The sequence below is a fragment of the Cyprinus carpio genome, chromosome A12 (assembly GCF_018340385.1).
Source record: "Cyprinus carpio isolate SPL01 chromosome A12, ASM1834038v1, whole genome shotgun sequence".
In the NCBI taxonomy this organism is placed as follows: Eukaryota; Metazoa; Chordata; class Actinopteri; order Cypriniformes; family Cyprinidae; genus Cyprinus; species Cyprinus carpio.
The window spans coordinates 8,920,527-8,946,122 of NC_056583.1; the positions used below are offsets into that span (position 1 = coordinate 8,920,527).

The 25,596-nt window shown below is 38.6% G+C and overlaps 1 protein-coding gene and 1 long non-coding RNA gene across 3 annotated transcripts in view; one reads left to right on the plus strand and one right to left on the minus strand.

Moving 5' to 3' along the window:
• The window catches only part of avl9 (AVL9 homolog (S. cerevisiase)), a 700,673-nt gene that overhangs the window by 406,743 nt on the left and 268,334 nt on the right, over nt 1-25,596 (minus strand). The window lies entirely within an intron of this gene.
• Nucleotides 1,445-25,257, plus strand: LOC122146978. 2 transcript variants are annotated; one of them, XR_006161323.1, is made up of 5 exons: nt 1,445-2,051; nt 7,626-7,734; nt 18,817-18,923; nt 24,740-24,934; nt 25,156-25,257. It is a non-coding gene; the product is annotated as an uncharacterized LOC122146978 (long non-coding RNA). The 2 variants fall into 2 exon arrangements; XR_006161324.1 differs by lacking the exon at nt 18,817-18,923 and having other exon boundaries at nt 1,450-2,051.

Here is a 25,596-nt window from a genome sequence, read left to right on the forward strand (position 1 = left end):
TCAACTTAGGCACAATAGCACAGTTAGTTTGCTTTGAATGGCTCTCACCTCTGGGCTGGACACAGCGTACTGTAAGTACAGGGTTCGCTCTATTCCTCCTCGTGTTATTCACTCTCTCTCCTTTTCTCTCCACAGGTATCAACTTGGGCACAATAACACAGTTAGTTTGCTTTGAATGGCTCTCACCTCTGGGCTGAACACAGCGTACTGTAAGTACAGGTTTCCTCTGTTTCTCCTTGTGTTACTCACTCTCTCTTTCCTTTTCTCTCCACAGGTATCAACTTGGGCACAATAGCACAGTTAGTTTGCTTTGAATGGCTCTCACCTCTGGGCTGGACACAGCGTACTGTAAGTACAGGGTTCGCTCTATTCCTCCTCGTGTTATTCCCTCTCTCTCCTTCTCTCCACAGATATCAACTTGGGCACAATAGCACAGTTAGTTTGCTTTGGATGGCTCTCACCTCTGGGCTGAACACAGCGTACTGTAAGTACAGGTTCCCTCTGGTTCTCCTTGTGTTACTCACTCTCTCTTTCCTTTCCACAGGTATCAACTTGGACACAAAGCACAGTTACTCTGCTTTGGATGGCTTTCACCTCTGGGCTGGACACAGCGTACCGTGCTATCTCCGGAGATCTGAAGCACGCTCACAACATATATTATACTGAACTAGGCTAGGACCAGCAGTCTCCTTGTCCTCCCGCGACGAAGTGCGTGAAGGCGGGGGTTTATCTGACAGGACACACGGCAATACACAGCAGCCCACAGCAATATACAACACCACGTCAAAATTATAGGTTTTTCACAGCACGAAGACTCACCCACCACACTCAGTGTACGAAAAGGACACCCGTCTTCCTTCACTTCGCTTGGTTCGGATCTGGCGATGGAATATGCGGCCTAGCTAGTGATGTCGTCGTTGTGACTACTTCAATAAGTATTCCTTCGGCTCTCCCACCACGCTATATTAGGGGTAGGGCCGCCCTCCTCCTCCTGGAGAGATCTACACAACGCCAGGTCAATATACAGGGCACTTTCGACTGGTTCTTAGTACTCACATCGATGCCGCTTCCAATCCCCTTTTTCACGTCGTCTCAGTTCGCCGTATAATCCGTTCACTTCTCAACCTTTAAGGTTCGCGATGTCTTCACAATCATACAATTCCAGCCTGAGGGAGAGAGAGTTTTAGACAGCCACCAGCAGCGCACCAAGACAGGCACAACACAGTGCTTCACACACACCAGAAAGAGCTCCCAGAGTGTGAAATAACTTGGCCTTAAGTACTGCCTTGTCCAGCGTATCCTCCAATCACCAACCGCTGTCCCTAACTAGGCACAGGTGCATCGAATTCCCTGATTTTCCTTCTTACGGCGCTACCGGAAGTTCCGGTGTTCTGTTTTTCCGGTCCGGGCGGAAACACTTCCCGAATTTTGGTTCCGCCCCTAAAGATCGTCACCTTGTGACATCAGCACATGGCTTTTGTCTTAGTTCCGATGTGCCATGTGCCCTCGTCAATTGTCTTGACCCCACCCATCTTGTTACCTGATTATTGATGTAATTTTCCCCACATGTGTTCCCTCGTTACCCTCCTCATTAGCTCCCTATTTATTCTCATTGTGTTTGCAGTCTGGTTGTTAGTTCGTCGTCAAATATTTGTCTGTGTTCCTCGTGCCTTGCCTTGCCAGTCAAGTTTTGTATGTTTCCCCTACAGGGTAGTTTTTGTTTGTTTATCTTATTTTTTTTATTATTAAAGAGCCCTTCTCTCTGCATCATTGAGTCCTCGCCTCATCCCTCTACCTGAACCCTGACAGAAAACAAATTCTCAGATTATGTAATCCGTATGTAGCGGACATAGTATAGTGAATGTCTAAATATGGTCATGAGTTGCCGTTTACTAGGTGGAACCAATTAAGCGGAACTGTTTTACCGGGAGTCATAAGACAGACACCCATTCACACATTTCTAGCACACAAGCAAGCTAAAAGAAGGTGAAATAATGGAAGAAGTTTTTGATGTTCCCTTTGAATCCTCCTTTCGGTAAGCAGCTAATGAGGTACGTTTGTGTATTTGATTCTTTGTGATTGATGTATAAAAATAATTGAGTATGTTATATAAGTGTTTGTGATTGTATTTGAAGTGCTATTGTGTTTATGTAATATGTTTATGATTTGTTTGATGTTAATTTGAGTTGTATCAATGAAGATGATATTTAGAAATACTGAAGTTAATTGAGTCACACAAAGAACACACTGTTTGTCTGTAATCTCTTTATTTGTTTGTTTTCAGTTCTTACGTCTGGTGTTTTGCATCTGACATCTTATCTGCCATATATTTTATGACAAATTGATGTTCTGAATAAACCATCAGTCAGTGAAAAACAAGAACTCTTGCTCGTGTGTTACTGGAGGGAGCTACAGTAAGAACTCAATACTCATTGTGAGCAGGAAAAAGGACTAGGACTATCCAACCAGTGGTTACTCAAGGTTAGAGTTCTGGTGGAGGAGAAAGAGAAGAGGAGTCATGCACATTCCAGCAATTTAACAAAGGAAGGACCAGTGTTGGGTGTAACGTATTACTGTAATTAAATTACTTATCCACTGAAAAAGTAAAGTAAGGGATTACTGCTCATTTTTAGTTACTTTTCAGACAGTAATTAGTAAAGTAATTTAAATACAATATTAATGACGTAATAGTAATTAATTACTTTTTGAAAGTAACTTACCCAACACTGGGAAGGACATGGTTGTTGTAATACAGAGACACAACACAATTAAGTTGAAGAGCAGCACAAGAGTCAAGTCAGGACCAGTTACAAGATTGGTGCAGTTAAGTTCAACTAAAGGTACCTAAGGTGGTTAACAGCTGAGACTTTAATGTGTTATTTAATTTCATTACACTAATTAAGAAATGCAAAAGTTTGGATTAGAGAACATTTAATTATGTGAAAAGAGCATAAGGCTATGTGGAAAAAGCTCCTGCGCACTGAAATAGACACTGAATAATATATATTTAATATGCCAAATGCTTGTAAAGTCAGTAAGGGATTACTGCTCATTTGTAGGTAATTTAATTACAGTTACTTATAAAGTACTTGCGTTACATATAGTAAATCATTTCAACAGTTCTAAAATCAATATTGAATTTGAAATCTAAATTTACCATCTAAAGATAAAATTGAATGCAGCATCTTTAACCCTCTGCGCGCCATCGAGTTCACTTTCAGTTTTTCCTGATTCACAGAGAAACCTTAAATACTCAGATAGAGATAAGACTAAAATCAATTGATTCTAAAAAGGGCCTACTTTTATTTGTGTACACTGACAATAACAACAAAACATTGTGCTTTTGCAAAAATAAACAAAACAAACAGGGTACACTTTATGCTGTCTAGGTCTCCGTGAGCAACTTTCTACACGTCACAAACGAATATTTGAAACAGAGACATGAGAAATATGTATAGAGAAAGCCTGTGTCTACTTTTTAACAAATTCAAATCGAAAACGAATATTCTCTGATTATGTAATCCTTATGAAACTAAAGTGAGATACATTCTTTCCCATATCTGAGCTTTAAGTGTCTAATTTTAAATGAACGAATTCAAATCCAAAACAAATATTATCTGATTATGTAATCCGTTTGAAACTAAAGCGAGGTCATAGGCGGAGGGTGAACCAACTCCAGGGTAAGACTTAAAGCAGCCAAATGTATTAAACATCATAAAGCCGTCTTTTTAGGCAGGGCCGGCGCTAGCCATTTGGGTGCCCTAAGCACAAATGCTTGGCAGTGCCCTCCCCTCCCCTCCCCTCCCCTCCCCTCCCCAACCAACCACCCACCCATCCACCAACCAAAGAAATAACTACCATTCAGAATTTCTTAGTTAGGTTCTCTTTACTTCCAAAATAACTGCTGCAAATGAATAATTGGAACTGAACAATGTAAACACAGAAAGTTAAAAGTGCAAAAAAAGTTTAGTGCAAATAACAGTATAAGTGTATGAATTTTATGAAGTATGAATTTTAAAGTGCACATTTTAAACTGCAAATAACCATGCATAACTGCACAGTAGAAATTACTCAACAGAGGGACTACATCTCTATAAAGAGACCATTCTGCTATTCTATAGAACTATATTAAACATTTTCACTACCATCAGTTGTCAGAGGCCCTAAAGAGGCACACGCCTACATTTCCTAGCTGCAAAATCAGCTATCAGGTCATCATATGACAGTTTCTGAGCCACGTCCCCATTGATGCTGATGACAGCCAGACCACTTAAACGTTCCTGCCCCACTGATGAACGCAGGTACGTTTTAATGAGTTTTCGCTCAGCAGAGGCAACTGTGACAGCCATAGTACAACAACGAAAAATCTTTATCTAAGCGGTCTAATTTGGCAAAATCACATCACGTTCAGTTGCAGGGTTTTTCTAAAGTTCAGACTGAGGCAGATAGACATTGTATTGAAGCGAAGAAATTACAATACCGAACGTTCTGCACTAATAGCTATATGCACACGTGACACATCTGTAACGTACGGGGAAAATTAGCTTTATTTGTCATTCAAATATGACGATGAGGACCCCAACGATTGGCCTTCCTTTCCTTCTCAAACAAAACTGCATCTTTAACAGCCCAAGTTTCTCAATTTCCCCGGACCCCGTTAAAATAAAAGACTCAACATGCAGGGCTAAAAGCCCCGGATCTTTTGCACTACTAGCGACGCGGACGCGCCGACGCCCCTGGACATGCATACTACACGCAAGGGCTACAAAACTAACATTTTTATTTAAAACATTGTCTTACCTGCAAGCGACGCGCGAGCATCATCCCGCTGTCTCTTCTTTTTTTTTTTTTTCGCCCCCGACTCTTGGTGCCTTTTCGAGGCCATGTCTGAGGTCGGTGTCTGCCAAATTTGACATTGATTGAGGCATAATCGAACAGACCACTGGGAGGTGGGGAAGGGGGGGCACCAGAGGGAGACTGGCACAGAGATTCACCTTTTTCTCGACTAATTTGGTCTAGGCCTGTATTACTTTTGTATTGCTTTTGTATATTAACATGCTTTTAGAAATATTTTATTTGTTATTTATACTAGTAGCCTATTGTGATGATTTTTTCACGACCCAGATTTTTTGGTGCCCCCCCAAGCACTTGGTGCCCTACGCGCAGTGCGTGATGTGCGTGTGCGGAGCGCCGGCCCTGTTTTTAGACAGCAGCCAGACATGGGTGTCATTTAGGCTAATAAAATATGTTTAATGGGTCTGAATTTGTATTGAACGTGATTACAATTTAATAAAAACATTAGAAATGTATAATTAGACTCTATGGGCCCTATTTTAACGATCTAAACGCAAAGTGTAAAGCGCACGGCGCAGGTGCACTCAGGGCATGTCCAAATCCACTTTTGCTATTTTAACGCCGGAAAAACGGTTGGCGCGCCCGGCAGGGTGGTATGGTCTGGTTGTGTCTATTCTCTTAATGAGTAATGGGTGTTTTTTGAGCGTAACGTGCAATAAACCAATCAGAGTCTCATCTTCCATTCCCTTTAAGAGCCAGTTGCGCTCGTGCCATGACAGATTTGCTATTTACATGGCAGAATTCGGCAAGCGCAAAGAAAGAACGCGCCTCCAAGATGAAACGGAGCTGCTCGTTTGCGAGCAAATAGATAGCCTAATTCTGATACATGCGATAATATCCATTATGACATGTAGCCATTTTTATATTTAATTAGCCTACAAAATTCTTATGCATTGCAATCCTTTAATTTTTTATATTTGGCGTGTTTGTGTGCTGCTGTGCGTCCCTGTATTTAATAAGCAGCGTGTAACATGCGTTGTGGATCCGCCTATACTAACACGCTCTTTCAATAACAAAGAAAAAACATTGCGCCAGACTTTAGACCAGGTTTGAGTTGGTCTATGGCGCAGTCTATTTTCAGCTCCTTAAAATAGCAATACGCCAGCAATGTGCCTGAACACACCTCTTTTTTTAGACCAGCACACCCATGGGCGCACAAATGGGTGCAAATGCATTTGATAATTAAAGACGTGGCGCTGGACGGGAAAATGCGAACGGCGCCGGACTGAAACTAGCAAACACACTTGCCTTGCGTCGCAATGCGCCGGGTGTATGATAGGGCCCTATAGTTTCCTTTCTACGGTTATTCAAACAGCAAATAAATTATAGCTAACATTATAGAAATGAACTGACATTATCACTAAATTCAGAGGTGTCATGTCCATTCAAAGTGAGTTTTTTTTAACTTTAGTTAACTAAAATGTATTACAGTTGTTTTAAAGCTAAAAGGCTAGACTATTCTATGTTTGACTCAAATTGAAAGAATAAAGTTTAATTTCTATTAAGGTTTTAAGATGTAGCCTAATTAGCAATTTGAATAATTAAGTTACTTATTGAGTAACTTAGTTACTTTTCAGACAGAGTAATTAGTAAAGTAATTTAAATACAATATTAATGACGTAATAGTAATTAATTACTTTTTGAAAGTAACTTACCCAACACTGGGAAGGACATGGTTGTTGTAATACAGAGACACAACACAATTAAGTTGAAGAGCAGCACAAGTCAGGACCAGTTACAAGATTGGTGCAGTTAAGTTCAACTAAAGGTACCTAAGGTGGTTAACAGCTGAGACTTTAATGTGTTATTTAATTTCATTACACTAATTAAGAAATGCAAAAGTTTGGATTAGAGCAGTGGTTCTCAACTCCAGTCCTCAGGACCCACTGCTCTGCACATTTTGTTTGTCTCCCTTATTTATCGCACCTGATTTAGATCATCAGCTCATTAGGAGAGAGATCCATGAACTGAACTGAGTGTGTCAGATTCAGAAACATTCAAAATGTGCAGCGCAGCGGGTCCCGAGGCCTGGAGTTGAGAACCACTGAGAGAACATTTAATTATGTGAAAAGAGCATAAGGCTATGTGGAAAAAGCTGCTGCGCACTGAAATAGACACTGAATAATATATATTTAATATGTCAAATGCTTGTGTAGCCTACACTCATGAACCTTTTATACTTAAAGCTTTACCTTGATTGAATTATGTTTTTATACTTTATGTCTGTCTAGCTGTAGGATGTTCTGTCATTTAGTGGGTACAACATTAACCTTTCACAGGATGGATGACGCGACAGCTTGCCATAACTTATGACAACTTTTTATTAAATTCCCCACAATACTGTAACACACTCAATATAGGTTCCACCCATGGTATATAGATATTATGTTACCGAATAGAACCTAATACTACATCCCCCTTGCCAAATAAGATATTTTTTATTTTATTTATTTATTTATTTTTTTGCAAAATAACCTAGCAATGAGGATACAATTCTTTTCTTATTAGACACTGAACATTTATATGTAACCCAGGTAAAAATTCTGTACATCTTTATATTTATTTCCACACAAAAGAACATTAAACGATTATTGGTTGTTGTTATTTTCTACCTAGAAGGATGGGGTGGACTACCAACCCATCCTACCAACTACAAACAAAGACCTTTAGATACATGGGAGGGGCTCTAATCCGGGAAGGATAATGTCTGATACCTGGTGAGGTCGGTTGGCATACCTTCTGAATTTCTGGCATGGTGGTTGAATTTTCAGAGTACATTATATTGGTCGAGTCTGGAAGATCAGAAGTCGCAGGAGCTTTTGGAGTCGATGAGAGATGAAACCTGTTTCTCCTTAAGGTACCTCTGGGTGTCTCTATAAGGTAAGATCTGGGAGAGCCAGCAGTGGACACAACAGTGCCCCTTTCAGAAATGTCTTTGACCCATACATGTTCACCCGGTTGTAAGTGTGTCAGGTCATGTGCTTTGTATCTTTGGTCAAAATTTTGTTTCTGTTACTGTCTGTATGTCAGTTTTATCTTTTTCATCTCTTCCAAATCTGTGGACTCTGGACTGATCTGAGATGGAATCACAGGAACTCGTGTCCTGATTTTCCTTTCCCTGAGGAGCTCGGCAGGACTATAACCATTGGCAAGAGGGGCTGCTCAGTAAGCCATAAATAAAAGTTAAGGGTCAGCTGACTTTTTCAGGAGGTTCTTTATTGTACTCACAGCTCGCTCCACTTCCCTGTTTCTCTGTAGAAAGTGAGGACTCGACATTAAATGGTTGAAACCCCAGTCTTCTGCAAAGACCCGAAAACACTCCAAAGCAAACTGATGTATCATATCAGACCCGAACCAGACAAATTAAAGATTCAATCAGGACCATGGTTGAAACATGAGGAGCCAAATTCCTCAGAAAAGCAACAGGATGCAACAGGATGTTGGAAATCACCACAGCACCACAGTCTGAAGCAAGATAACCAAACAGCTCTTTCACAGAACAGCTTTCAACATCAACACCATTAGAACAATTATTGACAATTTAAATTCGAAGAAGAGATTGTCAAATTTGGGGGAAGTAATCAAAGAGATGGACAGTCTGACCCTCACATGTAAAGCCATGAGAGTAAACAAGATCGTTGGATTAACTTCCCCCCCACCTAGCAGAACTAGACTGAAATTCGTAAGGGGACCTTTTAACCTCTGGTCCCCACAGAACATCTTTATGTCAGAGAATGGCACAAGAACTGTCTTTACTGAACTCAAAAGGACTTATAAATGAATATCAGTCCATTGCTTAACTCCATATTCATTTATATGTAAACCACACATTTGAATATCATGTTAATAATCACTTGTTGTGTATGTGTTTTAATAACTATTGGATCGCTTAAGGATACATATTCATGTTTAGTATGTATGTGTTTCAATCTGCTTGCTTGAAATGTTTCTGACCATCAGTTATTTGTCAAATGTATCATATTCTTGTTATAGGAATCATGTCCAAAATTATACCCTGCAAGAGCGGGAAAATTCGGACCACGTGACTGATAAGATAACATATGATTTATGAATGGGTAGGACAAACATCGCAACACCCCGAGCAAAGACAGTATCTAATTGGTCAAGACAACATTTGAGGTGTGGCCAAAAGGCCAGTTTAAATACTCAGGACACCATCAAATTTTGCTTTTAGCTTTTGCTTGTAGTTTAAGCTTTTAGTCATGCTTTTTGGCATCACTTTTAGCATTCTTTGAGCTCGGTTCCAGTGTGCTTCGGCCTGCACGCCTGCTGCTACTTAGCCACGATGAGAAGAAACACCACCTAGTCTCGTCAAACTTTACTTCTATTCTTTTACTTTAGTTTATTTTCTTTTCTGTTGAGAGTTTGTTTTCTGAGTTAAGTTTTGCAACGCCGTGTCTCCGAGTCTGACCTCACGTGCCCGTCTGAAACTTCGACCAGCCCACAACTGCGCATCGTCAGCCAACGCCCAACCACGGGCTTCCCAAGACGTCACTTCAACGACTACTGAACTTCCAGCCAATCAGCAACCTCGGGAAACCCCCTTTTCAATGACAACAAAGGGAACCCCCTTTACACAGGCAAAGCAAGTAACCTCCAGACTCTGATCTGTATTGGTGTAGCTATCTAATATAATTTTAACCTCATTGAGGAACTCAATGCGAGGGTTAATTAAGTAACTGATGGTTGTTCATGTCTATGCAATTTCACGTATTGCTGTAAACTTTGGATTTCACATTTTCAATCTCTTAAACTCATTCTTCCCTAACTTTCTATCTTCCTGCAACTTGTGTGAATGTGTGAGTGCATGTGCTTGTGTTAGATTAGTTTATATTAGGGATGCACCGAAATGAAAATTCTTGGCCGAAACCGAAAACCGAAAAAGAGGAAACCAAGGCCGAAAACCGAAACGCCGAAAGAAATTATGCCAATTATTAGTACCATTGCATTTATGGCTATGACTGTGTACTAACTTTACTAAAATCAAGGCATTGCAATTGCATAAATTAATATTAAAGTTTCAAAGAATAAATAAATTACAAATTATGCAAATATTTATTTAGCACATTGCAACAATGCACAGTATAAAATAAAATTCAAACTAAAATGTTTAACTTGACCCCACTCATGTGTACATTGAAAAATAATGTACAGGCCTACTGGCCTGCAGACAGGTTTTAAAATTAAATGTTCTCTCATAAAAACAAAGTGTATTTAGGTCAAGTGCATTTGAATTTTTTCTCTGTAGGACTACTACAAGAAAGTGCATTAATTCTCCAGTAGGCAAGAGGGTTATCACTTCTGGGTATGGGGACTTCAGACAGATAACCATCTATCTGTTGAGCTTGTCATCTGCCTGACATTAGAGAAATATTTGAGAGAGTATATTTAAATAGGGCCAGGGCATAAATAAACATTTATATCAAATTTTTAAAAAAATCTAGCAGAAATATGGCTACAATCTGATAGTCACATATATAGTAATCTAAGAACAGAATAGCCTACGTATTATTATTATTTGAGGCACTTTCTTGCAGGATTTCACTGAACATATCAGACAACGAGGGTGCAGAGAGACGAGTCTTTCTGCGCTATGATCTCTTTTTCCGTGCAAAACTCCGTGCGCTGCTCCGTCTCCGTCTCCACGCGGGTTCTCCGCATCCATCGCGGCCTGGATCATTTCTCGTGCGTACTGCTTTATTTCCGCATCCAAGTAATGGTCTTTATAACGCGGATAAAGTACAGTCGCGATGAAGTGCAGAGGATCCGAATAGATCTCAGTGAAACGTGTGCTGACAGACTCTAAGAGTGTACTTTTCTTTGTTTTCACTCCGTGGTCCGTCTCAACCTCTTTGCTTAGGAGACGCTTTAGTGTTGCGATTAAAAGGAATAACGTCCGCTACAGATGCATCAGAGGAGCTGATGTCTTTAGTTAGCTGCTCAAAGGGGGCAAGAAGAGAGAGAATGTTCTCTATTAAGACCCACTGGTTAGAAGTGAATGTCGCGGGGAGTTCGTGGTCTGTGCTATGCAGGTGCACGTGCAGGTCGCGGTTTCTGTTTGCGTCATCGCAGCATTTCGGCCATATTTTTTCGGTGATAAAAGTCTTTTCGGTGGCCGAATATTCGGTGCATCCCTAGTTTATATGTCTTAGATTTATCTAATAAAGCCTTATTCATATTGAAAAGAGAAGTATCTTGTGTTTTGTGCTTACAAGTTAATGTCTTAAACTGCCGATTTTGTTACTGTGCTAATTAATAGTGTTTTCACTATACTTTGGATATTAATATCCAGTGCAGATTTGATGTTATACGGCTCGTTCAATGAATTGCTGGCCGTTTCGGTGATCAGCCGTGAAACAGTGATTCTGTTCAAATTCCCTTTAAAATCTTAAATGATTCCCTTTGAGCTAAATTGACCTGTTTCCCTTACACTGTGTGATTTTGTTCGAGTTCACTTTATAATGTTTTATGTTACGTGCAAAGATGGATTTGAAGTGTTCAATTACAACTTCCGCCATTGTTGACATTAGTTTGGAAACTTCAAAAAACCTAGAAAAGTAGTCTACAATGACCAAGTAGTGCTTGTTGTCTATCTGGAACAAATCTGCTCCTCCTGTGGACCACGGCCTTGTTGGAAATTCAGTAAGGCAGCATTGTTTCTTTGAAATTTATTCTCTCACGTGCACATGTGTCTCTGCACTTCATTATGCCAAGATGTCCCTTGTGCAATTTTTCTAGTATCTCAGCTCGGAGTGATTTTGGAATGACAATCCTGATTCCATTCAATAACAGCCCATTTTGCACCGGAAGTTCTCCTGAGAATGACATGTAATGCTGGAAAGTTTTGTCAGTGGAGAACTTATCTGGCCATCCTTCCACACGGTATTTTTTTTTTTAGCTGTTGGAGTATGGAATCATTGTGCCTTTTTTCTGTAGCTGGAAGACTTGCCAAAACAGAGTCAGCATACACATTGATGTCTTCTTCGGAAAGCCCCTCTGCTGTACTGTTTATGGGAGCTCTAGACAAAACATCTGCTGTGGTGATGTTTTTTCCAGCCACATGTGATATGGTGTATGAAAACCTCAGAAGACGCATACGAAGGCCTGAATATGTGGGGGAATTTCGTCCAATTTCTTGGAGCTGAGCGGAGGAACTAGAGGTTTATGATCAGTTTCAGTGTGGAAACTTTTCAATGAGAAACTCTGAAAACCTCTCACAAGCCTGTGTGGAGGCTTACGCCGCCTTCTCTATTTGTGTGTATCGCTGCTCCGTGTTACTGTGAGCCTTCGAAGCATATGTTGTCTGCTTGCTTCTGGAGGAGAACAGCACCCAACCCATATGAAGAGGTATCCACAGAGAAAATTGTATCCTTATTTGGATCACACAGCGCCAAACCTGGGGGTATCGTCAGTTCCTCTTTGATTTTCTCAAAGGCCTCTTGCTGATATGATCCCCAAATCCACATATTGGAATTTCTCAATAAGACTCTGAGTGGCTGTGTTTTCGCTCCCAAATGTGGTAAGAATTTACTAAGGTGGTTGACCATTCCTAAAAATCCCCTCACTTCACTGACATTACATGGTTGTTTCATTGCTTTAAATGCTTCCAGCTTGTCTGGGTCTGCATTCACCCCTGATGCCTCAACGATCTGTCCTAAAAACTTGATTTTTTTGTCTTGAAAAATTCACATTTGTCACTGAGTGTGACTCCTGCTTCCTGAAGTCTTGAGAGCACCCTTCGGAGCCTCTCATCATGTTGACCCCCAGACGAGCACGTCATATTTGACAAACAACACCTTCAAGAATTCTGGACATCCGTTTTTGGAAGTGCTATGGTGCAGCAGAGATTCCAAAGCATAGACGATTACAAACCTGATTACAAAAAAGTTGGGACACTGTACAAATTGTGAATAAAAACAGAATGCAATGATTCAGATTCCTGGGAACCACCATCTCTCAGGACCTGAAGTGGGACAATCACATTGACTCCATTGTTAAAAAGGCCCAGCAGAGGTTGTACTTCCTTCGCCAGCTGAGGAAGTTTAACCTGCCACAGGAGCTGCTGAAACAGTTCTACTCAGCCGTCATTGAGTCTGTCCTGTGTACTTCAATAACTGTGTGGGTTTGGTTCAGCTACAAAATCAGACATCAGAAGACTACAGAGAACGGTTCGGACTGCTGAAAGGATTATTGGTACTCCCCTGCCCACCCTTCAAGAACTGTATACATCCAGAGTGAGGAAAAGGGCTCAGAAAATCACTCTGGATCCCTCACACACAAGTTACCCCATCTTTGAACTTTTGCCATCTGGCCGGCGCTTCAGAGCCACAAAAACCAGGACAGTCAGGCACAAGAACAGTTTCTTCCCCCAGGCAATCTACCTCATGAACAGTTAAATGTTCCCCACTTATACAATAAAAATGTGCAATATCCTTATATTTATTTGTTACCCCTTCATCCTAGTACAGCCCTGCATCTTACTCAATCCAATTCCATTATCATTTATAGCACAATTGTTTATACACTTATTTATCTGCAAAGGGTTTTTATTTTTTAGACTGTGTGTTTTTGTCTTTTGTGTACTGGAAGCTTATGTCACTAAAACAAATTCCTTGTATGCGCAAGCATACTTGCCAATAAAGCTCTTTCTGATTCTGATGTGGAAGTTTCAAATTTCAATATTTTATTCAGAATACAACATAGTTGACATATCAAATGTTTAAACTGAGAAAATGTATAAATTTAAGGGAAAAATAAGTTGATTTTAAATTTCATGGCATCAACACATCTCAAAAAAGTTGGGACAAGGCCATGTTTACCACTGTGTGGCATCCCCTCTTTTTATAACGGTCTTCAAATGTCTGGGGATTGAGGAGACAAGTTGCTCAAGTTTAGGAATAGGAATGTTGTCCCATTCTTGTCTAATACCAGGCTTCTAGTTGCTCAACTGTCTTAGGTCTTCTTTGTCGCATCTTCCACTTTATGATGCACCAAATGTTTTCTATGGGTGTTGGTTCTGGACTGCAGGCTGGCCATTTCAGTACCCGGATCCTTCTTCTACGCAGCCATGATGTTGTAATTTATTGCAATATGTGGTCTGGCATTGTCATGTTGGAAAATGCAAGGTCTTTCCTGAAAGAGACGACGTCTGGATGGGAGCATATGTTGTTCTAGAACTTGGATATACCTTTCAGCATTGATGGTGCCTTTCAAGATGTATAAGCTGCCCATGCCACACACACTCATGCAACCCCATACGATCAGAGATGCAGGCTTCTGAACTGAGCGCTGATAACATCTTGGGTTGTCTTTGTCCTCTTTAGTCTAGATGACATGGCGTCCCAGTTTTCCAAAAAGAACTTCAAATTTTGATTCGTCTGACCACAGAACAGTTTTCCACTTTGCCACAGTCCATTTTTGCCCAGAGAAAACACCTGCACTATTGCTCCACTATTTTCCGCCGCAGCATTGGGGGAATTGGTGATCCTCTGCCCATCTTGACTACCGAGAGACACTGCCACTCTGAGAGGCTCTTTTTATACCCAGTCATGTTGCCAATTGACCTAATAAGTTGCAAATTGGTCCTCCAGCTGTTCCTTATATGTACATTTAACTTTTCCTGCCTCTTATTGCTACCTGTCCCAACTTTTTTGGAATGTGTAGCTCTCGTGAAATCCAAAATGAGCCAATATTTGGCATGACATTTCAAAATGTCTCACTTTCAACATTTGATATGTTATCTATATTCTTTTGTGAATAAAATATAAGTTAATGAGATTTGTAAATTATTCCATTCCTTTTTTTACTCACAATTTGTACAGTGTCCCAACTTTATTGGAATCAGGTTTGTATAACAGTAATGAAAAATGGAGTTATAAAGGTGGTGAGCAAAGAGGATTCCTTTGAAAGTGGAATCTGCCTAAACCCCACATTGGCATCAAGCTTGGAAAACACTTTGACTCCTGCAAGTTGTCCTAATATGCTTTCCACAAAAGGAAGAGGGTGTTTTTCTCTCATAACTGATTTGTTCAGTTTAGTGAGATCTGTGCAAATTCTTACTGTACCTGTGCTCTTCGGCACCATAACCATGGGAGCATACCATTCTGTTGGCTCCTCCACCTTTAAAATTATGCCCTCCTGTTCCATTCGCTTTAATTTGTCCTTCAACCTTTGGTAAGAAAGGAAGGGAAATGCGCCTTGGTGTCGAGAGAGAGAGGTTTTGCACCCGGCTTTAGCACAATGCTGTACTCACCCTCCATTTTGCCTTAGCCACTGAATAGTTTTGGAAACTTCTTTTCCACTCTTTCTTTGGAGGTTAAACTGACAACATCCAGCCTAGCTACCAACTGGTCTGGTCGACTGCTGGTCAGCCCAACGAAGGCATGTATAAGCCATCCACAACATAAATGTCCTGTTTTGTACATTTGTTGTGCTTGCTGAGGGTTGCTGTGAATTTCTCTTTTACCTTCAGTGATGTTCCACCTGGCCTCTGGAGGACTTTCCTAGGAGGGTTCAGTTTATAGAATTGGCCCTGGTCATACAGCATCACAGGAACAGCTGTAACATCCACCCCAGTGACAAATTTGAGCATTGTCTCAAAATTGTCAATTTGTATTTCAGTCATCCAGGGACTTCCTGCTACATCAGATGTCAGTGAATCAAGGAATGCAATGTCCTCATTTGTATCTGTAGTTAGAGTTGCTATATTCACCTCATATACCTTCTTTGACTTACTCTGGCATAATGTCCCTTTTTATGACAGTGATGACATACTGCATCTCTTGTGGGGCATTGCTGCAGATTGTGCCCTTTTGTGTCTCCACATCTTGTACACTATGTCTGCTTTTTAGGTTTTTCCTGAGGTATTTTCTTTGCCAGCTGTCCATATAATGGCTTTGCTTGTTTTGATTTCAAATTACTGTCCTGTTTAGTTTGCATGCTATCCAGCTGCTTATTTGTAATTTCCCCTTTGAAATTTGACTTGAGTAGTTCCTGTTGTTTTTTACTTGTTCACTCTGTCTAACTCTTACAACAGCCTTCTCAAGTGTTAATTCAGGGTCAAGCTGTAAATGTTCTGACAGCCTTTTGTCTGTCAGACCCACGACGAGTCTATCTCTTAATATCTCTGTAGATCTCCGTATACGCAGTGCCGTTATGAAGTGATCCACAGACTCGCCTACTTCTTGTTGCCACCGATTAAATTTAGCCCTCTCAAAAATCAAGTTTCTGCGAGCTACAAAGTGATCTTTTTTTTGTGTGTGATCAAGTTTTTATTTATTTTTATACACACCGCAAACACCACAAAACACCAAAACAACAACAACAGACATCATCCACACACCCAGAGCCACTACACATGCTCCATGAATAACCCTGAAATAAGATGAGCCAAGTTTTTAGAGGTTAAACTGAGGCCCGACCCCCCCCTCTCCCAAGTCGACAGACAAACCAAGGTCAGACAAATCCCAATTCCAAACAGATTTGACAGAAAAAAGCATTACAATGCGATCAACAATTCCACCACACTTCGAGGAAACAGATGGTTGACCAGAAGATGGCACAATCCAATCCCGCACAAAATGAGATCTCCCCAAAGCAACTTTATATACCAAACCACCCGAGTGCGCAAACCTTTCAAAATTCAAATGAAATAAGTAAAGATATCAATGTCTGTTGTATAAAATAAAAGTAGCACAAAAAAGGAATGACAAACAACTTTTTACCCGAACCAAAGCAGACCGCACATTACCGAGAATATAGGTCCACCTAAGAAAAAATCATCATCATACACGCGATGAGCCCGCTCATCTCAATATCGCATGCTTTCAGTGCAGGAATCCACTTGGAAAGATTATCTCTGAGAAAGCCGGCTGGATCGGAGCCTTCCACCCACTCTGGCAACCCCACCAGTCGTACTTTATTTCTCCTGCTCCTATCTTCCATGTTTGTCACTTTATCAGTAAGTTGTTCTAGCTGTTTTCTCAGGTTCGTGACTATTCTCCTATCCTCATGTGCAGCTGCTTGAACGGAATCGACCCAGTCACGTGTCTGTTTCGCCATGATGGCTAGCTTTTCAACTTCTGCTTTTAGATCTTTTACACAATTGTTGGTCACTAGTATGTCCATATGTAGGTCACGCAATACCGGGGTCAGTACAGAGTCTATTGCATCTTTTACTGTCAAGGCCACAACCGAATCCAAAGTCCTTTGCTGCTCTTTGAGTGCTAGCTTGATACCGTTAGCAATGGCGCCGTCGAGCTCTTCCTTAGTGATGGTGGAATCTTTGAATTTTTTTCTTTATTGGCGATTGCTCAATCACTCTTTTCCGATTGTCCTTGACCTTTAAAGTACTCATGACGGAGTAAATAGAATGGTTTGAAATTTACTATCAGGATTGTAGAATATTTGACAGATTGAGCAGAACCGTGTGTGCGCTGCTGTCGAAGGGTCACATGATCTCACAAAGTCATGTCATGTTGCTAAACTCAGTCAATCTACTCAGAGTCGATTGAACTAACTCAAATCAGCTGTTCTGAACCCGAAAACTAGAGTTTCCCATCTCAGGGTAAGTCAACTCAGAGTTCAAGTTTCAACTTGTTGAAGTTGGTTGGTTGAACCTCCTTATTGACACGGGACCCGGATCATGTGAAACACTTATTAAAATAACAGATGGACGCTGCTGTGACATACTCTGAAAACAACATGGGTCATTTGGGTTAAAACGTATAAATATATCAAACGGTCAGGAACAGACAGAGCAATGGTTGACAAAAGCACATTTACTCACACTTATTTGTTGCAACATTACTGTTGGACCCACTCCAGTCAGACTCAGCACTGCCATCATCGTTTATATTCAGTCTCTCTGAAAAGCCTGCATCATACTGTCTTGTTTAAAAATGCAGTTCATAGTTAATAACCCCTTTAAAGTAAGTCTCAATGTATAGGCCTACCACTCAAACTACAATGTATTGCAGTTATGCTGCATGTAACAAGTGCTGTGGTTTCAGTACACTTGGCCAGTATTTTTATTTATTAATTTTATGTATTTATTTTTGGAATGGAGACTTCCTATAAAAAATATTTCTGCGAAAATATTTGTACTTTTTTACAAAAGATTAATAGATTAATGGCCCGCATGAGACATGATATTCCTTCGCATTATCAGTCATTGTCCTGACAACGAGTCTCATGAGCTGATTACTCATAGGTGTCTTTTCTGTAGTATCTACTGCAGGACGGATATAAAATACGTTTTGGTTTGACAACATCGTTCATATGTGATCTTTAAAACAAAAAGACATGACAACATTAAACCCTGAGGTCGAGGTTGATTTCAACTTCACATACAAACATAAGTAGAATAGTCTAATTCAGTGGTTCTCAATTTCAGTCCTTGAGTACCACTGCTCTGCACATTTTATATGTCTCTCTTATCCAATGCCTTCATTTCAGGATCTCATTCCTAATGATCTGAATCAGGTGTGTTAAATAAGGAAGACATCCAAATTGTGTTTAATAGGGGTGGAACGATACATGTATTCGTACCGAACCGTCACAGTACAGACATCTCGGTTCGGTGCATGAGGCCTTTCAACTAATACAGGCAATTCACCTTCAATCCAGAAGGCGGCACCTGCAGCAATGCAACGCTGTTTGATAACTGGCTGCCAGCAGAAGAACAGTGAATGCCATAATTTGCACACTTGAAAACAAAGCCCACTAGACAGTGACCATGTGCTGACTCTGAATGCGTCTCTCAGAGACTGACAAAGGAGTATACTTTAAAGGCTTGTGCACTCAACTGTTTGCGAAATGGAGCTTTGTGCTTGTGTATCCTTCCTCTCTCATTTGGCACAAATCCAAATATTCCATAATATTTCCATATTTATGATGTAACGTATCTGAATGCTAAACTATTATTTATTATGTAAATTATAGGCTTACCAGATAGCATGAAGTAATCGGCCCAGGCTCGGCTGCCCCACGGCATCTCCAGCTCAGACTTGGCATTGGCGAGTGTTATCAGGGCTGAGTATCTATGGAAGGTGAATATCTAATATGAATATATGCGTATATATGAATATATGCGTCCCGGCGCGATAACTTTAACTGTTTCCTTATACCAGCAGAATCAACTTTAAACACTTATTTACTTATTAATAATGCATCACTTTATAAAGGTCTGCTTTTATTTGTGTACACTCAACAAAACTTTGTGCTTTTGTAAATTTAAAGAAAACAAATAGGATGTCACTTTCTGCTAATTGATTTTCCTTTCTGTGAAAAAAATTAAACCTGTCACAAAAATAAACTGAAAATCAGCATATATAGCAGGGCTTAAAGTTCTCCGGCACCGTGCCGGATCTCCGGCGTGTGGTATTTGGCTGCAGAAAAAAAAAGATAGTCGTCCTACATTTAAAAACACTTGTTGATACACAGCTTTTACTCTCAACCCAACTAACATTACTAGCCAATCAGAAGTTTTTGCTCTTAACATGAGAAGCGCATAATAGTATCCAGTTGTAGAGTCACAGCTGATGAATGGAAAAGAAGCCTGGGTCTTGAGTGCGACACATTGAAAAAAGCTGCAAGGCGCAATGATCAAAGATTTCCATCTAGTGTCATACTTACACAGGAAAGGTATTAAAAAAGCAGTGGAGCTCAACAGCAGCTCAGAGTAATCACGTCATCTCCATAAGAATGATATGATTCTTAGAATACATTTACCTGTGTTTTTGAAAAGGTCTTGTTCACACATGATGGTAATTTACCAGTAAAGACTGTATGTGTAAAAGGAGCTAAACTCTAACTCCGCATATGTGGTGAGTTTGGGTTGCTTAACGTCCATCTGGGAAAACTCACTTGATTTGTAACGCAAATCATTTAAAACTATGCCAACACAGGAGAATACATCAAAAAATTTCTAAATATGTGATTTATTGTACATCATGATTTCAAAATAAAAGTTTCTGACTTTGCGGCCAAATATTAAAATTAAATGGATTTAAACATCTTTCAATCACATGAAACATCACCAGGCCGTTGGCGCCCTCTGCAGGTATTTGTTATAATATAGGCATATTACATTATGTATTTAACAGAGTTGTTCAATAAAACCATGTACTTGGTTTTGATATTTTTCTGAATTTGTCTCTAAATATTACACAGATATTTATTCTTTAGGAGAGGATCAAGACAATGCAATTCTTTTTAAAATAATTATAAGTCCAAAAACATTGTCTTTAGAAAGTAAAACGGAGTGTTCTCAAGACCTTTCTCTAAATGAAATTGAATTTTGTATAAAAGCTCTTAAAAACAACAAATCCCCTGGAAATGATGGGCTTACATCAGAATTTTATAAAGTTTTTATAAATTATATATCTAAATTCCTGTTAGCAGTATATGAAGAGGCCATCAACAAAGAATCTTTACCTACAGTACATCACTTAAACAAGGTGTTATCACCTTGATCCCTTAATATCAAAAATATATCCTTTTATTAGAAAACTGGCGACCTATCTCATTACTATATAATGATTATAAAATAATGGCTGCAATTTTTGCAAAACGTATGAAAAATGCATTAAATGAGATAATTGATGAAACTCAATGTGGATTCATGAATGGTCGCCACATTTCCTCTAATATTCGTTTAGTTATTGATTTAGTGCAGTATAGTAATTTATTAAATGGAGACACTTTAATAATTTTTTTGGATTTTAGAAAAGCTTTTGATACAGTAAGCCATAAATGTATATTTGATTCATTAAAATTCTTTGGTTTCGGACAATATTTCATCAAAAGTGTAAGAACTATGTACTGTGGTAGCAGTAGTTCTATTAAACTTGCCGATGGAACATCTCGTAGATTTGAAATAAATCGAGACAAGGTTGTCCAATTCCTTCATTCCTGTTCTTGGTCGTAGCGCAAGTTTTAAGTAATACGATAAATCAACATTCCTTCAAAGGTATTGCAGTTAATGAAAGACAAATCAAAATATCGCAGCTTGCGGATGACACGACAATTTTTCTTAGTGATAGTTCTGAGGTACCTCTGTTTTTGAATATCATTAATAATTTTTCAAAATTCTAAATGTGAGATCCTACAGCTCAAAAATAACAACCTATCCACTGTACGTAATATTCCTGTTAAAAGCATGGTAAACTATTTGGGTATCAAAATCTCTAAAATTACTGATGCAATGGTCAACTCAAATTTTATACCTGTTATTGAAAAAATGCAAAAGAGGTATAATTCATGGTTGGCGAGAGATCTTTCTATTCAAGGAAGAATTTTATTAAGTAAGGCAGAAGGTCTTTCGAGAGCAGCATACCTCCTGTCTTCACTTAGAGCCCCAAAGGTTATATGCTCACAAATGGATAAAATACTCTTTAATTTCATCTGGAGAAACAAGCCTCATGAAATAAAAAAAGGTGTCCTTATTAATAAACTATCTGATGGTGGGTTAAATGTTCTTAATTCTACAATTTTCAACCAAATTTTAAAAATTTACTGGCTTAAAAAATCAAACAAGTATTTTCAACATTGTCCCATATTATTTATTTGAAAAACTTGGGGGATTAAATTTTTTGTTGCAGTGTCCTTATATAACTGGTAAACTCCCTATTGTCTTGGCCAATTATCACAAACAAGCAGTGCTTTACTGATCACTTTTGTACAAACATAATTTTTCTCCTAGTAGGTGTTTTATATGGAACAATGGTAATATCACTCATAGTAACAAGTCATTGTATATGGAGAATTGGGTTCGGCATAACATATTAATTGTAAACCAGCTTATTGACAATAATGGGCAATTATACACTTATCCTAATTTTATTACAAAATATGGCTTTTTTGTAAATGAAAAAGAATTTAACAAAGTAATCAAGGCTATTCCTAGTGGCATAATAATTTTAACCAAATTCTCTGATTTAAATATTAGTAATACAAGCCGACAAAATCTTCAACTTTTTGTAAATGGTCTCTCCATTTTTGACAAGCGTTTTAATAATAGTTTTATAAGAAACTCCCTTAATGTCGGACCCAATCCTCCATGTAAATCAAAATGGCTTAAACCTCACTGTATATCTTGGCGCAGCATTTGGATGTTACCATATAAATATGTAATTTCTAATAAAGTAAAAGAAGTACTTTACAAAATTATTCACAGATGTTATCCTGTAAATGCAGTTGTTAGCAGATATATTCATAGTGTTTGTGATAAGTGTACCTTTTGTAATGCATCTGTTGAAGATATTGAACATTTATTTTTCTATTGCCCTTTTTCTATTTCTTTTTGGATTGACTTTAAAATAGACATAACAAAAAAAAAAAAATAAACAAAGCCCTTAATTTAGAACCTCATGATATTTTACTTTGTTATCAAAAACCATCTTTTTCTGATAAAAATATGTATATTATAAATCTGTTAATTATCTTAGCAAAGTTTTATTTTCATAAGTCAAAAGTATTTCAAAAGAAACCATCATATATTACATTTTGTAACACTGATCTTAAAATATATATACCCTTTTAATATAAGATCACAAAAACAATACAAAATCTTAAGTGATTCAGACTAAATTCAGAGTTGCAAAATTACAACAGTAATAAGTCTGTGTTGACTGAATATATTTAGCAGCTTTTACAGTTAAAAGATAAAACTTTAAAAATGTAGTTACTAAACTGAATCTAAAAATATTTCAAAATACTTAATGCATTATTTAATTGTTATACCATTAATATTTAACTTATTTCATTTGTAGTTAACTAGTTCTTCCTTATACGCTGTTGGTGTCGGGGCATATTTTTTTTTTATTAAATGACATGAGACTTTTTGATTCATGCACTTGCTATAATTATACTTCAGTACAATAAAAGTACACAAATTTGGAGTTAAAAATCTTTAAAGTGAATTGTACTGCACAGCTATAGAGTTGAGAGGGCAAATATTATAAGTGTTTAAAATGTTTAAATGTTTAAAATTTTAATTTAATCATTATTTACGTTTTTTTTTTTTATTTACCTGTATGTAAGCACAGTGCAGTGTTAATGTTCAAACTGTATATTTACAATGTTGAAGTGGCTGACAACAGTAAATATTCTTATTAGGAATAAAACTGTCTATTTTTTGTTTGATTGTTTTTTTCGTTTGTTTGTTTTTTTACTGTGCAGAGCTGAAGTTGAATAGTTAGGCCTACTATGCTACTGAATTTTAATGCTGGTTAAGTTTGAGCACCACTGGCCTAAACAGTTACTATAGTGTTTAGTTGTCAGCATTTTAATGTCTTTACATGTCTAGGTAATCACCTGGGATTACCAGGCTCGGCATATAAAAATATTTGTTGTTAAATAACATAAAACATAATGCCATCATCTATCATTATTGTTATGCTATCAATATTTATCATGTTGCAATGGTTTATTTTATTTTTAATTTTTTTGTTGTTTTTTTTTTTTAATTTCTGACAAGAACTAAGCAGGAGAGCTTTCTGTACCTATAGACCCCTTAATCGCCTACGTCACTGTGACGTCACCGCTCTAGCTGGAGGCAAAACATAACGAAGAACTCATAGCAGGCGCGCTAAAAGTTTGAGGTTTTGACTTTAAAATGTAGTCTTGTTGTGTTTTTGGCTGCCAGAATAGAAGGAACAGCACTTTTGGTTCAAAACTAAAGTTTCACCGGATCCCGGCCGACATTCCTTCACATAAATCAAGAAGACAATTGTGGTTGAATGCAATACGGCGTACAGACTAGACAGAGACGATCAGAAATAATGCTCGTGTTTGCAGTGCACACTTCATATTAGGTAAAATAATCTATGCATATGTACTGGTGTGTTGGTTTTATCTAGTACAAATCAGCAAGTTTATGTTTTATAGGTGAAAAGTCGCCAACCTTCAGCGCACTAGCTATCTTAAATGTTAAACAAACATACAGCGATTGATGTGTGTGCCATCCTTTGAATGGTCTCTTAAAATAATCCACATTGCTAATCATAGTTAGCCCAGCGATAGGTTACATTAGACAATAAGCCTTGACAAAACTCCCCAAACCACTCGAAAGTAACTCATATGTTGTCTAGGAAATATCCAAAACCTGGTTAAAATGTTTCCAATGAGAACAAGAGACAAGAACTACACCAGGCTTAGCTAAAAATAAATAAATTAGGCTACTGTAATGTTATCCACTGGTCATTATATTTTGGTCAGATAACCAGTTTGGTCAGTGAACTGAGTGATCAACTGAATTAATTGATAAATGTATGCTAACTCCCACTTTTTTTATTATAATTTTTTTTGTCACGGTCCCGCAGAGTCAGTGACTGTAAATATTCGGACAGATCTGAACCTTCTTCTGCATCCATGTTTAATAAATCCCTCCTAAAACGTGCTAGTTTACGCTTGTCTACATTGCGTCCACGCCTCTTTTTGCCTCCAGCTAAGCCCCGCCCACCCGCAGACGTTGCAATGTTTACAAACTTTTAAGGGGTCTATAAACATAGACATAATATACGTAGACGCCTCATGACGTGCTGGAGCGTAACCCAGTGTCGCCGCCATATTGGTTAGGTCTCCTCACTCTACGCTAGCACCAGAGTCAATCGGAGTCAACGGAGAGCGAGCAACTATGCCCGTATTTTGTGCAGTTTACGGTTGCAATAACCGGCGCAGTATTGAAAAAAGATCGCATGGGATTACCTTTCACAAGAAATATTGAACAATAATTTAGGTTATTTTACCATTTATAATATTATGTCATCGTAACTAACGTTACTTACGTGTAACGTTCAGCAGGAACTGGTAACGTACTCTCTCTCATTGTCTCTTGTTGTTTTTTTTCTTTCACATTTTGAAGGTTTCCAAGTGATACCGGCTTGAGGAGGCAATGGGAAGTTGCTATAAGACAGGAGGGTTTTGTTGTGACTGAGTCGTCAAAGCTCTGTAGTGAGCACTTCAAGCTTGATGATTTTGACAGGACGGGTCAGATTGTGTCAGGCTTAGAGATGGCGCGACTCCATCTGTCTTCAACTTCCCATGTCATCTCCAAAGAGTAGGTGTATTTTTACTCTACATGCTAACAGAGATGTCTATGATTCATATGTAAAACAAAAGTTAATATCACACTTTGCTAAACGTTTTTTACCGTTAGTTCTTTCTGCATGTTTAGGAATTAGTGATGTATTGTGTATTAAAATACAGTGTGGGATACTAAAACCTTTTCAAGTGTTTTTAATGAAGTTGTTTTTAAATATTATGTTTCTTATATTTTAGCCTGTAGTGACAAGGAACACAAAAACTTCAAGGAAAGCTGAAGAGAGCCTACCAGTGGACCTTTCTCAGCATTTCCCTGAAAGTGAACCTCAGCCCAATGATGTGAGTATTTGTGGGCTATGTGATATGTCCCATACAGCTGTGACCATCATGACTGTGGTCATATCAAAATCTCTCCCTTGCTTTCTGGAACTCTTTTCAGACATAATCACATATACACTTTGTATATGTTATAAATAAATAAATACATACACACATGAACAAATACACACCCTCTTTTACTGACTCTCTCTCTCAAACACGCACCCTTTCTCTCTTTCCCATACTCATGGTGCTGGCAGTGATATCACGGGTAAGAAATTAAGAATGTGTGCCTGCACATATGCAGTGCTATGCACCAAACAACTGTGAGTGGTATGATATAATGTTTTCTGAAATTAT